Below are 15,841 nucleotides of genomic sequence, written 5' to 3' on the forward strand. Positions count from 1 at the left end.
ATCATCCAAGGATTATGACATCAAATGATTATGACATCATCAAATGATTATGACATCAACAAAATGATTATGACATCATCAAATGATTATGACATCATCAAATGATTATGACATCAATAAAATGATTATGACATCATCCAATGATTATGACATCAAATGATTATGACATCATCAAATGATTATGACATCAACAAATGATTATGACATCAACAAAATGATTATGACATCATCAAATGATTATGACATCAACAAAATGATTATGACATCATCAAATGATTATGACATCATCAAATGATTATGACATCAATAAAATGATTATGACGTCATCCAATGATTATGACATCAAATGATTATGACATCATCAAATGATTATGACATCAACAAAATGGTTATGACATCATCTAATGATTATGACATCATCAAATGATTATGACATCAACAAAATGATTATGACATCATCTAATGATTATTACATCAAATGATTATGACATCATCAAATGATTATGACATCAACAAAATGAATTTGACATCATCTAATGATTATGACATCATCAAATGATTATGACATCAACAAAATGATCATGACATCATCCAATGATTATGACATCAAATGATTATGACATCATCAAATGATTATGACATGAACAAAATGATTATGACATCATCCAATGATTATGACATCAAATGAATATGACATCATCACATCAATATGACATCAACAAAATGATTATGACATCAACAAAATGATTATGACATCATCAAATGATTATAACTTCAACAAAATGATTATGACATTATCTAATGATTATGACATCATCAAATGATTATGACATCAACAAAATGATTTTGACATCATCCAATGATTATGACATCAAATGATTATGACATCAACAAAATGATTATATCATCATCCAATGATTATGACATCATCTAATGATTATGACATCATCAAATGATTATGACATCAACAAAATGATTATGACATCATGCAATGATTATGACATCAAATGATTATGATATCATCAAATCATTATGACATTAACGAAATGATTATGACATCAACAAAATGATTATGACATCATCAAATGATTATGACATCAACAAAATGATTATGACATCATCTAATGATTATGACATCATCAAATGATTATGACATCAACAAAAGGATTATGACATCATCCAATGATTATGACATCAACAAAATGATTATGACATCATAAAATGATTATGACATCAACAAAATGATTATGACATCATCCAATGATTATGACATCAAATGATTATGACATCATCAAATGATTATGACATCAACAAAATGATTATGACATCATCCAATGATTATGACATCAAATGATTATGATATCATCAAATCATTATGACATCAACGAAATGATTATGACATCAACAAAATGATTATGACATCATCAAATGATTATGACATCAACAATATGATTATGACATCATCTAATGATTATGACATCATCAAATGATTATGACATCAACAAAAGGATTATGACATGATCCAATGATTATGACATCAACAAAATGATTATGACATCATAAAATGATTATGACATCAACAAAATGATTATGACATTATCCAATGATTATGACATCAAATGATTATGACATCATCAAATGATTATGACATCATCAAAATGATTATGACATCATCAAATGATTATGACATCATCAAATGATTATGACATCAACAAAATGATTACGACATCATCCAATGATTATGACATCAAATGATTATGACATCATCAAATGATTATGACATCAACAAAATGATTATGACATCATCTAATGATTATGACTTCATCAAATGATTATGACATCAACAAAATGATTATGACATCATCTAATGATTATGACATCATCAAATGATTATGACATCAACAAAATGATTATGACATCATCCAATGATTATTACATCATATGATTATGACATCAAATGATTATGATATCATCAAATAATTATGACATCAACGAAATGATTATGACATCAACAAAATGATTATGACATCATCAAATGATTATGACATCATCCAATGATTATGACATCAAATGATTATGACATCATCAAATGATTATGACATCAACAAAATGATTATGACATCATCCAATGATTATGACATCAAATGATTATGACATCATCAAATCATTATGACATCAACAAAATGATTATGACATCATCAAATGATTATGACATCATCCAATGATTATGACATCAAATGATTATGACATCATCAAATGATTATGACATGAACAAAATGATTATGACATCATCCAATGATTATGACATCAAATGATTATGACATCATCACATCAATATGACATCAACAAAATGATTATGACATCAACAAAATGATTATGACATCATCAAATGATTATAACTTCAACAAAATGATTATGACATTATCTAATGATTATGACATCATCAAATGATTATGACATCAACAAAATGATTTTGACATCATGCAATGATTATGACATCAAATGATTATGACATCAACAAAATGATTATATCATCATCCAATGATTATGACATCATCTAATGATTATGACATCATCAAATGATTATGACATCAACAAAATGATTATGACATCATGCAATGATTATGACATCAAATGATTATGATATCATCAAATCATTATGACATCAACGAAATGATTATGACATCAACAAAATGATTATGACATCATCAAATGATTATGACATCAACAATATGATTATGACATCATCTAATGATTATGACATCATCAAATGATTATGACATCAACAAAAGGATTATGACATCATCCAATGATTATGACATCAACAAAATGATTATGACATCATAAAATGATTATGACATCAACAAAATGATTATGACATTATCCAATGATTATGACATCAAATGATTATGACATCATCAAATGATTATGACATCATCAAAATGATTATGACATCATCAAATGATTATGACATCATCAAATGATTATGACATCAACAAAATGATTACGACATCATCCAATGATTATGACATCAAATGATTATGACATCATCAAATGATTATGACATCAACAAAATGATTATGACATCATCTAATGATTATGACTTCATCAAATGATTATGACATCAACAAAATGATTATGACATCATCTAATGATTATGACATCATCAAATGATTATGACATCAACAAAATGATTATGACATCATCCAATGATTATTACATCATATGATTATGACATCAAATGATTATGATATCATCAAATAATTATGACATCAACGAAATGATTATGACATCAACAAAATGATTATGACATCATCAAATGATTATGACATCATCCAATGATTATGACATCAAATGATTATGACATCATCAAATGATTATGACATCAACAAAATGATTATGACATCATCCAATGATTATGACATCAAATGATTATGACATCATCAAATCATTATGACATCAACAAAATGATTATGACATCATCAAATGATTATGACATCATCCAATGATTATGACATCAAATGATTATGACATCATCAAATGATTATGACATGAACAAAATGATTATGACATCATCCAATGATTATGACATCAAATGATTATGACATCATCACATCAATATGACATCAACAAAATGATTATGACATCAACAAAATGATTATGACATCATCAAATGATTATAACTTCAACAAAATGATTATGACATTATCTAATGATTATGACATCATCAAATGATTATGACATCAACAAAATGATTTTGACATCATGCAATGATTATGACATCAAATGATTATGACATCAACAAAATGATTATATCATCATCCAATGATTATGACATCATCTAATGATTATGACATCATCAAATGATTATGACATCAACAAAATGATTATGACATCATGCAATGATTATGACATCAAATGATTATGATATCATCAAATCATTATGACATCAACGAAATGATTATGACATCAACAAAATGATTATGACATCATCAAATGATTATGACATCAACAAAATGATTATGACATCATCTAATGATTATGACATCATCAAATGATTATGACATCAACAAAAGGATTATGACATCATCCAATGATTATGACATCAACAAAATGATTATGACATCATAAAATGATTATGACATCAACAAAATGATTATGACATCATCCAATGATTATGACATCAAATGATTATGAGATCATCAAATGATTATGACATCAACAAAATGATTATGACATCATCCAATGATTATGACATCAAATGATTATGATATCATCAAATCATTATGACATCAACGAAATGATTATGACATCAACAAAATGATTATGACATCATCAAATGATTATGACATCAACAATATGATTATGACATCATCTAATGATTATGACATCATCAAATGATTATGACATCAACAAAAGGATTATGACATGATCCAATGATTATGACATCAACAAAATGATTATGACATCATAAAATGATTATGACATCAACAAAATGATTATGACATTATCCAATGATTATGACATCAAATGATTATGACATCATCAAATGATTATGACATCATCAAAATGATTATGACATCATCAAATGATCATGACATCATCAAATGATTATGACATCAACAAAATGATTACGACATCATCCAATGATTATGACATCAAATGATTATGACATCATCAAATGATTATGACATCAACAAAATGATTATGACATCATCTAATGATTATGACATCATCAAATGATTATGACATCAACAAAATGATTATGACATCATCTAATGATTATGACATCATCAAATCATTATGACATCAACGAAATGATTATGACATCAATAAAATGATTATGACATCATCAAATGATTATGACATCAACAAAATGATTATGACATCATGCAATGATTATGACATCAAATGATTATGATATCATCAAATCATTATGACATCAACAAAATGATTATGACATCAACAAAATGATTATGACATCATCAAATGATTATGACATCAACAAAATGATTATGACATCATCTAATGATTATGACATCATCAAATGATTATGACATCAACAAAAGGATTATGACATCATCCAATGATTATGACATCAACAAAATGATTATGACATCATAAAATGATTATGACATCAACAAAATGATTATGACATCAAATGATTATGACATCATCAAATGATTATGACATCAACAAAATGATTATGACATCATCCAATGATTATGACATCAAATGATTATGATATCATCAAATCATTATGACATCAACGAAATGATAATGACATCAACAAAATGATTATGACATCATCAAATGATTATGACATCAACAATATGATTATGACATCATCTAATGATTATGACATCATCAAATGATTATGACATCAACAATATGATTATGACATCATCTAATGATTATGACATCATCAAATGATTATGACATCAACAAAAGGATTATGACATGATCCAATGATTATGACATCAACAAAATGATTATGACATCATAAAATGATTATGACATCAACAAAATGATTATGACATTATCCAATGATTATGACATCAAATGATTATGACATCATCAAATGATTATGACATCATCAAAATGATTATGACATCATCAAATGATTATGACATCATCAAATGATTATGACATCAACAAAATGATTACGACATCATCTAATGATTATGACATCATCTAATGATTATGACATCATCAAATGATTATGACATCAACAAAATGGTTATGACATCATCTAATGATTATGACATCATCAAATGATTATGACATCAACAAAATGATTATGACATCATCCAATGATTATTACATCATATGATTATGACATCAAATGATTATGATATCATCAAATCATTATGACATCAACGAAATGATTATGACATCAACAAAATGATTATGACATCATCAAATGATTATGACATCATCCAATGATTATGACATCAAATGATTATGACATCATCAAATGATTATGACATCAACAAAATGATTATGACATCATCCAATGATTATGACATCAAATGATTATGACATCATCAAATCATTATGACATCAACAAAATGATTATGACATCATCAAATGATTATGACATCAACAAAATGATTATGACATTATCTAATGATTATGACATCATCAAATGATTATGACATCAACAAAATGATTATGACATCATCCAATGATTATGACATCAAATGATTATGATATCATCAAATCATTATGACATCAACGAAATGATTATGACATCAACAAAATGATTATGACATCATCAAATGATTATGACATCACTAAAATGATTATGACATCATCTAATGATTATGACATCATCAATGATTATGACATCAACAAAAGGATTATGACATCATCCAATGATTATGACATCAACAAAATGATTATGACATCATAAAATGATTATGACATCAGCAAAATGATTATGACATCATCCAATGATTATGACATCAAATGATTATGACATCATCAAATGATTATGACATCAACAAAATGATTATGACATCATCAAATGATTATGACATCATCAAATCATTATGACATCAATAAAATGATTATGACATCATCCAATGATTATGACATCAAATGATTATGACATCATCAAATGATTATGACATCAACAAAATGATTATGACATCATCTAATGATTATGACATCATCAAATGATTATGACATCAACAAAATGATTATGACATCATCTAATGATTATGACATCATCAAATGATTATAACATCAACAAAATGATTATGACATCATCCAATGATTATTACATCATATGATTATGACACCATCAAATGATTATGACATCAACAAAATTATTATGACATCGTCTAATGATTATGACATCATCAAATGATTATGACATCAACAAAATGATTATGACATCATCCAATGATTATGACATCAAATGATTATGACATCATCAAATGATTATGACATCAACAAAATGATTATGACATCATCCAATGATTATGACATCAAATGATTATGACATCATCAAATCATTATGACATCAACAAAATGATTATGACATCATCAAATGATTATGACTTCAACAAAATGATTATGACATTATCTAATGATTATGACATCATCAAATGATTATGACATCAACAAAATGATTATGACATCATCCAATGATTATGACATCAAGTGATTATGACATCATGAAATGATTATGACATCAACAAAATGATTATGACATCATCTAATGATTATGACATCATCAAATGATTATGACATCAACAAAATGATTATGACATCAACAAAATGATTATGACATCATAAAATGATTATGACATCAACAAAATGATTATGGCATCATCAAATGATTATGACATCATCCAATGATTATGACATCAAATGATTATGACATCATCAAATGATTATGACATCAACAAAATGATTATGACATCATCCAATGATTATGACATCAAATGATTATGATATCATCAAATCATTATGACATCAACGAAATGATTATGACATCAACAAAATGATTATGACATCATCAAATGATTATGACATCAACAAAATGATTATGACATCATCTAATGATTATGACATCATCAAATGATTATGACATCAACAAAAGGATTATGACATCATCCAATGATTATGACATCAACAAAATGATTATGACATCATAAAATGATTATGACATCAACAAAATGATTATGACATCATCCAAGGATTATGACATCAAATGATTATGACATCATCAAATGATTATGACATCAACAAAATGATTATGACATCATCAAATGATTATGACATCATCAAATGATTATGACATCAATAAAATGATTATGACATCATCCAATGATTATGACATCAAATGATTATGACATCATCAAATGATTATGACATCAACAAATGATTATGACATCAACAAAATGATTATGACATCATCAAATGATTATGACATCAACAAAATGATTATGACATCATCAAATGATTATGACATCATCAAATGATTATGACATCAATAAAATGATTATGACATCATCCAATGATTATGACTTCAAATGATTATGACATCATCAAATGATTATGACATCAACAAAATGATTATGACATCATCTAATGATTATGACATCATCAAATGATTATGACATCAACAAAATGATTATGAAATCATCTAATGATTATTACATCAAATGATTATGACATCATCAAATGATTATGACATCAACAAAATGAATTTGACATCATCTAATGATTATGACATCATCAAATGATTATGACATCAACAAAATGATCATGACATCATCCAATGATTATGACATCAAATGATTATGACATCATCAAATGATTATGACATGAACAAAATGATTATGACATCATCCAATGATTATGACATCAAATGAATATGACATCATCACATCAATATGACATCAACAAAATGATTATGACATCAACAAAATGATTATGACATCATCAAATGATTATAACTTCAACAAAATGATTATGACATTATCTAATGATTATGACATCATCAAATGATTATGACATCAACAAAATGATTTTGACATCATCCAATGATTATGACATCAAATGATTATGACATCAACAAAATGATTATATCATCATCCAATGATTATGACATCATCTAATGATTATGACATCATCAAATGATTATGACATCAACAAAATGATTATGACATCATGCAATGATTATGACATCAAATGATTATGATATCATCAAATCATTATGACATCAACGAAATGATTATGACATCAACAAAATGATTATGACATCATCAAATGATTATGACATCAACAAAATGATTATGACATCATCTAATGATTATGACATCATCAAATGATTATGACATCAACAAAAGGATTATGACATCATCCAATGATTATGACATCAACAAAATGATTATGACATCATAAAATGATTATGACATCAACAAAATGATTATGACATCATCCAATGATTATGACATCAAATGATTATGACATCATCAAATGATTATGACATCAACAAAATGATTATGACATCATCCAATGATTATGACATCAAATGATTATGATATCATCAAATCATTATGACATCAACGAAATGATTATGACATCAACAAAATGATTATGACATCATCAAATGATTATGACATCAACAATATGATTATGACATCATCTAATGATTATGACATCATCAAATGATTATGACATCAACAAAAGGATTATGACATGATCCAATGATTATGACATCATCAAATGATTATGACATCATAAAATGATTATGACATCAACAAAATGATTATGACTTTATCCAATGATTATGACATCAAATGATTATGACATCATCAAATGATTATGACATCATCAAAATGATTATGACATCATCAAATGATTATGACATCATCAAATGATTATGACATCAACAAAATGATTACGACATCATCCAATGATTATGACATCAAATGATTATGACATCATCAAATGATTATGACATCAACAAAATGATTATGACATCATCTAATGATTATGACTTCATCAAATGATTATGACATCAACAAAATGATTATGACATCATCTAATGATTATGACATCATCAAATGATTATGACATCAACAAAATGATTATGACATCATCCAATGATTATTACATCATATGATTATGACATCAAATGATTATGATATCATCAAATCATTATGACATCAACGAAATGATTATGACATCAACAAAATGATTATGACATCATCAAATGATTATGACATCATCCAATGATTATGACATCAAATGATTATGACATCATCAAATGATTATGACATCAACAAAATGATTATGATATCATCCAATGATTATGACATCAAACGATTATGACATCATCAAATCATTATGACATCAACAAAATGATTATGACATCATCAAATGATTATGACATCAACAAAATGATTATGACATTATCTAATGATTATGACATCATCAAATGATTATGACATCAACAAAATGATTATGACATCATCCAATGATTATGACATCAAATGATTATGATATCATCAAATCATTATGACATCAACGAAATGATTATGACATCAACAAAATGATTATGACATCATCAAATGATTATGACATCAACAAAATGATTATGACATCATCTAATGATTATGACATCATCAATGATTATGACATCAACAAAAGGATTATGACATCATCCAATGATTATGACATCAACAAAATGATTATGACATCATAAAATGATTATGACATCAACAAAATGATTATGACATCATCCAATGATTATGACATCAAATGATTATGACATCATCAAATGATTATGACATCAACAAAATGATTATGACATCATCAAATGATTATGACATCATCAAATGATTATGACATCAATAAAATGATTATGACATCATCCAATGATTATGACATCAAATGATTATGACATCATCAAATGATTATGACATCAACAAAATGATTATGACATCATCTAATGATTATGACATCATCAAATGATTATGACATCAACAAAATGATTATGACATCATCTAATGATTATGACATCATCAAATGATTATGACATCAACAAAATGATTATGACATCATCCAATGATTATTACATCATATGATTATGACACCATCAAATGATTATGACATCAACAAAATTATTATGACATCATCTAATGATTATGGCATCATCAAATGATTATGACATCAACAAAATGATTATGACATCATCCAATGATTATGACATCAAATGATTATGACATCATCAAATGATTATGACATCAACAAAATGATTATGACATCATCCAATGATTATGACATCAAATGATTATGACATCATCAAATCATTATGACATCAACAAAATGATTATGACATCATCAAATGATTATGACTTCAACAAAATGATTATGACATTATCTAATGATTATGACATCATCAAATGATTATGACATCAACAAAATGATTATGACATCATCCAATGATTATGACATCAAGTGATTATGACATCATGAAATGATTATGACATCAACAAAATGATTATGACATCATCTAATGATTATGACATCATCAAATGATTATGACATCAACAAAATGATTATGACATCAACAAAATGATTATGACATCATAAAATGATTATGACATCAACAAAATGATTATGGCATCATCAAATGATTATGACATCATCCAATGATTATGACATCAAATGATTATGACATCATCAAATGATTATGACATCAACAAAATGATTATGACATCATCCAATGATTATGACATCAAATGATTATGATATCATCAAATCATTATGACATCAACGAAATGATTATGACATCAACAAAATGATTATGACATCATCAAATGATTATGACATCAACAAAATGATTATGACATCATCTAATGATTATGACATCATCAAATGATTATGACATCAACAAAAGGATTATGACATCATCCAATGATTATGACATCAACAAAATGATTATGACATCATAAAATGATTATGACATCAACAAAATGATTATGACATCATCCAAGGATTATGACATCAAATGATTCTGACATCATCAAATGATTATGACATCAACAAAATGATTATGACATCATCAAATGATTATGACATCATCAAATGACTATGACATCAACAAAATGATTATGACATCATCCAATGATTATGACATCAAATGATTATGACATCATCAAATGATTATGACATCAACAAAATGATTATGACATCATCAAATGATTATGACATCATCAAATGATTATGACATCAACAAAATGATTATGACATCATCCAATGATTATGACATCAAATGATTATGACATCATCAAATGATTATGACATCAACAAAATGATTATGACATCATCTAATGATTATGACATCATCAAATGATTATGACATCAACAAAATGATTATGACATCATCTAATGATTATGACATCATCAAATGATTATGACATCAACAAAATGATTATGACATCATCTAATGATTATTACATCAAATGATTATGACATCATCAAATGATTATAACTTCAACAAAATGATTATGACATTATCTAATGATTATGACATCATCAAATGATTATGACATCAACAAAATGATTTTGACATCATGCAATGATTATGACATCAAATGATTATGACATCAACAAAATGATTATATCATCATCCAATGATTATGACATCATCTAATGATTATGACATCATCAAATGATTATGACATCAACAAAATGATTATGACATCATGCAATGATTATGACATCAAATGATTATGATATCATCAAATCATTATGACATCAACGAAATGATTATGACATCAACAAAATGATTATGACATCATCAAATGATTATGACATCAACAAAATGATTATGACATCATCTAATGATTATGACATCATCAAATGATTATGACATCAACAAAAGGATTATGACATCATCCAATGATTATGACATCAAATGATTATGACATCATAAAATGATTATGACATCAACAAAATGATTATGACATCATCCAATGATTATGACATCAAAGATTATGACATCATCAAATCATTATGACATCAACAAAATGATTATGACATCATCAAATGATTATGACTTCAACAAAATGATTATGACATTATCTAATGATTATGACATCATCAAATGATTATGACATCAACAAAATGATTATGACATCATCCAATGATTATGACATCAAGTGATTATGACATCATGAAATGATTATGACATCAACGAAATGATTATGACATCATCTAATGATTATGACATCATCAAATGATTATGACATCAACAAAATGATTATGACATCAACAAAATGATTATGACATCATAAAATGATTATGACATAAACAAAATGATTATGGCATCATCAAATGATTATGACATCATCCAATGATTATGACATCAAATGATTATGACATCATCAAATGATTATGACATCAACAAAATGATTATGACATCATCCAATGATTATGACATCAAATGATTATGATATCATCAAATCATTATGACATCAACGAAATGATTATGACATCAACAAAATGATTATGACATCATCAAATGATTATGACATCAACAAAATGATTATGACATCATCTAATGATTATGACATCATCAAATGATTATGACATCAACAAAAGGATTATGACATCATCCAATGATTATGACATCAACAAAATGATTATGACATCATAAAATGATTATGACATCAACAAAATGATTATGACATCATCCAAGGATTATGACATCAAATGATTATGACATCATCAAATGATTATGACATCAACAAAATGATTATGACATCATCAAATGATTATGACATCATCAAATGATTATGACATCAATAAAATGATTATGACATCATCCAATGATTATGACATCAAATGATTATGACATCATCAAATGATTATGACATCAACAAATGATTATGACATCAACAAAATGATTATGACATCATCAAATGATTATGACATCAACAAAATGATTATGACATCATCAAATGATTATGACATCATCAAATGATTATGACATCAATAAAATGATTATGACATCATCCAATGATTATGACATCAAATGATTATGACATCATCAAATGATTATGACATCAACAAAATGATTATGACATCATCTAATGATTATGACATCATCAAATGATTATGACATCAACAAAATGATTATGACATCATCTAATGATTATTACATCAAATGATTATGACATCATCAAATGATTATGACATCAACAAAATGAATTTGACATCATCTAATGATTATGACATCATCAAATGATTATGACATCAACAAAATGATTATGACATCATCCAATGATTATGACATCAAATGATTATGACATCATCAAATGATTATGACATGAACAAAATGATTATGACATCATCCAATGATTATGACATCAAATGAATATGACATCATCACATCAATATGACATCAACAAAATGATTATGACATCAACAAAATGATTATGACATCATCAAATGATTATAACTTCAACAAAATGATTATGACATTATCTAATGATTATGACATCATCAAATGATTATGACATCAACAAAATGATTTTGACATCATCCAATGATTATGACATCAAATGATTATGACATCAACAAAATGATTATATCATCATCCAATGATTATGACATCATCTAATGATTATGACATCATCAAATGATTATGACATCAACAAAATGATTATGACATCATGCAATGATTATGACATCAAATGATTATGATATCATCAAATCATTATGACATCAACGAAATGATTATGACATCAACAAAATGATTATGACATCATCAAATGATTATGACATCAACAAAATGATTATGACATCATCTAATGATTATGACATCATCAAATGATTATGACATCAACAAACGGATTATGACATCATCCAATGATTATGACATCAACAAAATGATTATGACATCATAAAATGATTATGACATCAACAAAATGATTATGACATCATCCAATGATTATGACATCAAATGATTATGACATCATCAAATGATTATGACATCAACAAAATGATTATGACATCATCCAATGATTATGACATCAAATGATTATGATATCATCAAATCATTATGACATCAACGAAATGATTATGACATCATCTAATGATTATGACTTCATCAAATGATTATGACATCAACAAAATGATTATGACATCATCTAATGATTATGACATCATCCAATGATTATGACATCAAATGATTATGACATCATAAAATGATTATGACATCAACAAAATGATTATGACATTATCCAATGATTATGACATCAAATGATTATGACATCATCAAATGATTATGACATCATCAAAATGATTATGACATCATCAAATGATTATGACATCATCAAATGATTATGACATCAACGAAATGATTACGACATCATCCAATGATTATGACATCAAATGATTATGACATCATCAAATGATTATGACATCAAGAAAATGATTATGACATCATCTAATGATTATGACTTCATCAAATGATTATGACATCAACAAAATGATTATGACATCATCTAATGATTATGACATCATCAAATGATTATGACATCAACAAAATGATTATGACATCATCCAATGATTATTACATCATATGATTATGACATCAAATGATTATGATATCATCAAATCATTATGACATCAACGAAATGATTATGACATCAACAAAATGATTATGACATCATCAAATGATTATGACATCATCCAATGATTATGACATCAAATGATTATGACATCATCAAATGATTATGACATCAACAAAATGATTATGACATCATCCAATGATTATGACATCAAATGATTATGACATCATCAAATCATTATGACATCAACAAAATGATTATGACATCATCAAATGATTATGACATCAACAAAATGATTATGACATTATCTAATGATTATGACATCATCAAATGATTATGACATCAACAAAATGATTATGACATCATCCAATGATTATGACATCAAATGATTATGATATCATCAAATCATTATGACATCAACGAAATGATTATGACATCAACAAAATGATTATGACATCATCAAATGATTATGACATCAACAAAATGATTATGACATCATCTAATGATTATGACATCATCAATGATTATGACATCAACAAAAGGATTATGACATCATCCAATGATTATGACATCAACAAAATGATTATGACATCATAAAATGATTATGACATCAACAAAATGATTATGACATCATCCAATGATTATGACATCAAATGATTATGACATCATCAAATGATTATGACATCAACAAAATGATTATGACATCATCAAATGATTATGACATCATCAAATTATTATGA

The sequence above is a fragment of the Dendrobates tinctorius genome, unplaced genomic scaffold (assembly GCF_039654945.1).
Source record: "Dendrobates tinctorius isolate UK_male_01 unplaced genomic scaffold, ASM3965494v1 ptg000019l, whole genome shotgun sequence".
NCBI classification, from domain to species: Eukaryota; Metazoa; Chordata; class Amphibia; order Anura; family Dendrobatidae; genus Dendrobates; species Dendrobates tinctorius.